At 42.1% G+C, this 5,481-nt stretch overlaps 1 long non-coding RNA gene across 1 annotated transcript in view; it reads left to right on the forward strand.

Annotated features, from left to right (window-relative positions):
• Nucleotides 1-2,340: 2,340 nt before the first annotated feature.
• LOC138154671 (uncharacterized) overlaps nt 2,341-5,481 on the forward strand; it is a 5,006-nt gene continuing 1,865 nt past the window's right edge. Inside the window, exon 1 of the long non-coding RNA XR_011166662.1 lies at nt 2,341-5,479. This is a non-coding gene — a long non-coding RNA (uncharacterized lncRNA). The remainder of the gene's footprint in view (nt 5,480-5,481) is intronic.

The following is a 5,481-nucleotide window of genomic DNA, read 5'->3' on the forward strand; positions in this document are numbered from 1 at the left end:
AGTAGAAGGAGAAAGGGATAAGTGAAGGTGGGTGATTGAAGGAAGGGCAGATTAGGGGATGGGTAGTCAGAAGAAAACATTTTTGAGGAGGGACAGCATAATAAGAGAGAGAGAAGAGAATAAACAGGAATGGAATAGGATGGATTGAAATAGTTACCAATAGCAACTTTGAAAAAAATTTTGAAGCAATTTTTTCTGATAAGGGTCTCATTTCTTATACAGAGAACTGAGTCTAATTTATAAAAATAAGAGCCACCCCCCCATAGATAAATGATCCAAAGATATGATCAGTTTTCAAATAAAGTAATCAAAGCCATCTATAGGTATATGAAAAAATGCTCTAATTCACTATTGATTGGAGAAATTCAAATTAAAGCAATTCAGAGGTATTACATCACACCTATTAGATTGTAATAGTACAAAAAAAGGTAAATGAAAATGTTTGAGGGCATCTGGGAAAAATGAGAAATTAAAGCTGTGTTGGTGGAGTTGTGAACCGATCCAAGCATTTTTAAAATTTATTTTTAAAATTTATTTATATGAAATTTTCAACATTCACTTTTACAAGATTTTTTTTGAGGGGTGAAGGCAAGGCAATTGGGATTAAATGACTTTCCCAAGGCCACACAGCTAGTAACTGTCAAGTATCTGAGGCTGGATTTGAACTCAGGTCCTCCTGACTCCAAGGCTGATGCTATATTCACTGTGGCACCTAGCTGCCCCTCCATTAGATTTTAAGTTCCAGATTTTCTCCTCATCTCTCCCCTCCCCTCACCCTAAGACAGGGTGTAAATTGGTATAGGCTCAGCATACACTGATATTAAACCTATTTTCACATTAGTCATGTTGTAAAGGAGAATCAGAACCAATAGAAGAAACCATGAGAAAGAAGAAAGAATAAAAGAGAAAACAAATAATATCCTTTGATCTTCATTCAGACTCCGCAATTATGTTTCTAGAAGCGGACAGTATTTTCCATCACGAGTCTTTTGGAGTTGCCTTAGATCCTTGTATTTCTAAGAAGAGATACGTCTATAAGTACTTCTTTGCTTGCCATTACAGATATACACTATGTGCCATATGACATAACTGAGTCTTAGGAGACATATACATGTATCAGATGCATGTTTTGCTTAAGGAAGGTGCTATGAATCTTATGCCTTATTAAAAAACATTTAGTTTTTTGCAGAATAAATATAGAGCTCATGATACTATGCTATTAGATCCTGAAAATTATTCACAGCAGCAGTCCTCAGGTGTCCTACCATGATTAGTGATACATATCTCAGGCAGGGATTCATTATCTAAATGGATGCAAATGATCCAAGCATCTCTTGGAATAGAGGGGTCTACTCTCCCACAGAATATAACTTCCCTAGCCTGGTGTAAAAATTTGTAGGATTCTCACCTTACACATATACTGTCTCCTGAAACCTAGTCCAGTTTGCTGGAGGAAAATGACTTTGATTGGGGCATTCTTACTCCCAGACCACCCCCAGCATTGGGCAATCCAAGGTGGGATCTCCCCACCCCACCACCCCCAAGTCTGAGTAGAACACAATGGGCCTCCCCAGTTGGGTGAGGTCTAAACAAGATTGAGGATAATATTCAATCCAATCTCAGCATCAACACTAGTCCTCAGAGGCTGATTTGATCTAGGTGACAATGAGGAAATAGGAAGGGACAAAATCCTGGATCTCACCAATGGTAACAATTGGTTATTTAATAATCATTTCCCTCAAATTGTAATAGTTCTCTCACACCTCTTTTTTTGTGAGATAATTTAGCCCATCCTATCTCTGCCTTTCTTCTTTTCCCAGTGCATTCTTCTTTCATACCACTTAATTTTGCTTTTTTGGGATATCATCCAAATGATCTTCTCACCCCCACATCCTCTGCCTATGTCAGACCTGAAAACCTGACTTTGGTTCCTTCTGTGGATTGTCAAACTGAGGAATGAAAAGTTCAAGGGGCCTAGTTTCTAGGGAATTAATAATTTTATTAATTATGGCTAGGGAATAATTCAGAAAAAGATGGTCATTTGGCTGTCTCTAGTAAACCAAAGAACTGTCCTGCAGGCCCCTTCATTCTTCCATACCCTTGGAAAAGTGAGTGTTCCCAACAGGCAGAAATTAATTCAGCTTGAGAAAATGAATATTACAGGAGAGGGTGAGTTATATTGCAAAGAGGGTCTTGGGGTACTTGACTTGGATCGCCCAACTCTTGGTCAGAGAGACTTCCAATTTCCATATCCTGTCTGACAAAAGGGAGCATCCACATTTTCCCAGACCTAAGCAAACACAAGCAGAAATGCACTCATCAGCCTCAACTTAGAATTTCTTTTGCTATCTGATTAGATCTTGACCTGGGTAAATCTTTGAAAACGATTTCCCATGCTGGCTGGGAAGCAAAAGGATTTGGTTCTGATTGAATAATTAGTTATTAAAAACAAGAGAGGTAATAATTTCTCACAGTATATTCTCCTTCTTCTTGCCCTTCTAGTAATAAAATACTTAAGAGTGACAAATATCATCATATTGTACAGGAATACAAACAGTTTAACTTTATTAAATCTTTTATGCTTTCTCTTGCTTCTTTTTCACCTTTCTATGTTTCTCTTGAGTCTTGTATTTGAAGATCAAATCTTTTATTCAGCTCTGGTCTTTTCTGACTGCTTGCAGTATTTTGCCCTTGACCTTAGAGCTCTGGAATTGGGCTAGGATGTTCCTGGGAGTTTTCATTTTGGGATCTCTTCCAGATGATGATTGGTGGATCCTGTCTGGCCGGTTTCCTTGGTAATTTCTTGAAAGATGACATGCAGGCTCTTTTTGGATCATGCTTTTAAGGTAGTCCAATAATTCTTAAATTGCTTCTCCTGGATCTAATTTCCAGATCACCTGTCTGACAAAAGGGTATTTCACCTTGTCTTCTATCTTCTCATTCTGTTGGTTTTGTTTTGTAATGTCTCTATTTCTCATAAAGCCATTTGCTTCCATTTGCTGTGTTCTAATTGACCTTAGAAACTGTCTTTGGCCTTTCTGGGTTGAGAAGTCTGGAAACAGCCCTGGTGCCTGCTGTTCAGTCTCCTAAGGCCCACTGCAGCTACCTACTCACTGACTGAGCTCTCCTCCCAGCCAGTGCAGTAGACCCTTCCTGTCGACCTTCCAGATTGTCTGGGGCTGGAAATTGTCTTCAGTCTGTCATTTTGTGACTTCTGCTGCTCTAGAATTCATTTAGAGTCATTTTTTTTTACAGGTTTTTTGAAGGGAATGTGGAAAGAGCCCAAGCAGGTCTCTGCTTCTACTCTGCCATCTTGGTTCTGTCCCCCCAGGAATTATTTTCTAAGTATACACTTGCACATTTCAATTGTTCAAATGAACTGCATCCTCATACATGGGTTTCCCAAGAAATAAAAAAAAATGGAAGCATAATAATAACATTAACAATGTTTTCTTGAACAGTAAACAAAATTGCCCTCAAATGATATCCTTTCAGATCTGTGTGTTTCTGAGTTATCTCACAGGGAAAATTCATTTCATCCATCTGTCTACTGACAGCAGTTCTATTCCAATTAAACTGAATTCCTATTTTTACAGTCCCTAAAGGTATAACCTTAATGCTGAATTTGAAGGCATTTTGCTTTAAGGTCTGATCCTCCTCCTAGAGGGTCAGACATCCCAGTTATTGCCATGTGTGAGATGAGTCACAGTGAAGGGTCCTCATTTTTCTTTGCTCCCTCTTATATTCCTATGTCTTCCCCATACTTTGTAAGCCAGTTCAGTCTCCCCAGTTACTCTGGATTTTCCCCAAATAAGGTAATTTGAAAGAAAACCATACAAGTCCACTTCTGATTGGGCATTTCCCAATTTAGTGACAGGAATTGCATGAGGAAAGATTGAAATCACTTTGCACCTACACATTAACACCAGGAAAAGGTGGTGAGCTTGCCTGACCAGCCAGTGCAGAGGTAGGACAGGTGTTAGAGGTGGGAGTAGTATCAGGGCAAGAGAAGCCTGCCAGATTCCACATCTGGCACTGCCTGGTGGATGCCCTTTGAGTGACAGGGGCAGTGCCCTTTCTCATGAGAAAGACTAAAGACCTTCTCTGATCTCAGACTCAGACTCCCAGCTCTCTCATCTCACACAGTGGGGAGAACACACCTGGCTTTGGGGAGAAGTTCTCTAGGAACAGTGGACTTGGCACAGAGCTGATGGGGTGCTTGGGATCTATATTTCTAATATGAGTTTGTAAAACCAGTTTGTAAAATCACATTTCCCCCTCCCCAGCCTCAGAGCATTAACTCTGCCCCTTCCCCCTGCCAGCACTCTGCCCAGAAACAACTCATGAATTGTTTATCTCTGCTTGGAACAATAACAAGCTACACCTATGAATCCTTCACTAAACCATCAATAAATATTTTACCTTAGCAAATATTATCTCCCCTTAGTATAGTGGCCAGCTGCACCTATGAATCCTTCAATGCCCTATCTGTAGGTTAACCCCTTAGCCAATTATCCACATACTGAGTCTCCAATAGCCTCGGTTTTCAACATCCATTTTGTCAAACATGACACTGATGGGTGGCAGACTGGGCACTTCTCAGTCAGCCCTTGACCGCTAGTGACTTTTAGTGACTTTTCAGGCCTAAAACCACACCTCCAGGTAGTCCCCCCTTGGGCTATTTCCCAGTGAATTATGGGCAATCCGCCTGAGCAGTTGACTTTAAAAGTGTACGTTCCTTTAAGCACTGACCACGCCTTAACTCCTCCCTAATCCCACCTTTACTCAGCTGGTTAGCATAATTGACATCTGATTTATTGCTTAGGCTCTTTAAAAACTATGCCTATGTCTTCTTTAAGTTTGCTGGTTCTCTAAGAATTGTTGCCGCTGTAAAGCATAACAATAAACTTTTACCAGACTGCTTGGGCCCACTGAATTCCTTCCAGACTGAATCAGAGGCATTCTGGTCTTTGATAAGGATCAGAGTTCCTATATAACCTATTGCCATCCCCCATGGTGGACGTGGCACAGAGCGGGCGGGAAGCTATAAATCAGGATAAAGGCAGGAAGGGAGGAAGCGCCCATTCAATCAGACAGCTGGGAGAAATCTGTGACTTTGCTGCTGGAAGGGCCTGCGCTAGGCTGGGGGTCAGGGACGGCCACCCCCTCTCAGGACCGCGAATGCAGAGCTAGCCTGTGTAACGGGGGCCAGAGAGAGCGTCACCCGCAAGAGCCGGGAGCTGTCCCAGGTCTGCGGGAGGAAGCAGGCAGGAGATGGGCAGGAAGCCGCAGACCAGGGCTCGCCTCTGTCGGGGTCTCCGGGGTCTTTACGGAGGCGGCCGTCCATTCAGGACAGAATACAGGTAACTAAAGATGACGCGAACCTTCGTGGCTCCCAGTGACTGAGCCTGGCTGGGACACTTTCCAGGAGCCGGGGCTGACTGAGATCCGGAGAAACTCGGCCCCATCCCCTCTCCAGGT

Source organism: Petaurus breviceps, unplaced genomic scaffold (assembly GCF_028583685.1).
Source record: "Petaurus breviceps papuanus isolate PSGF00001 unplaced genomic scaffold, PetGlider_PUasm1.0 91109, whole genome shotgun sequence".
In the NCBI taxonomy this organism is placed as follows: domain Eukaryota; kingdom Metazoa; phylum Chordata; class Mammalia; order Diprotodontia; family Petauridae; genus Petaurus; species Petaurus breviceps.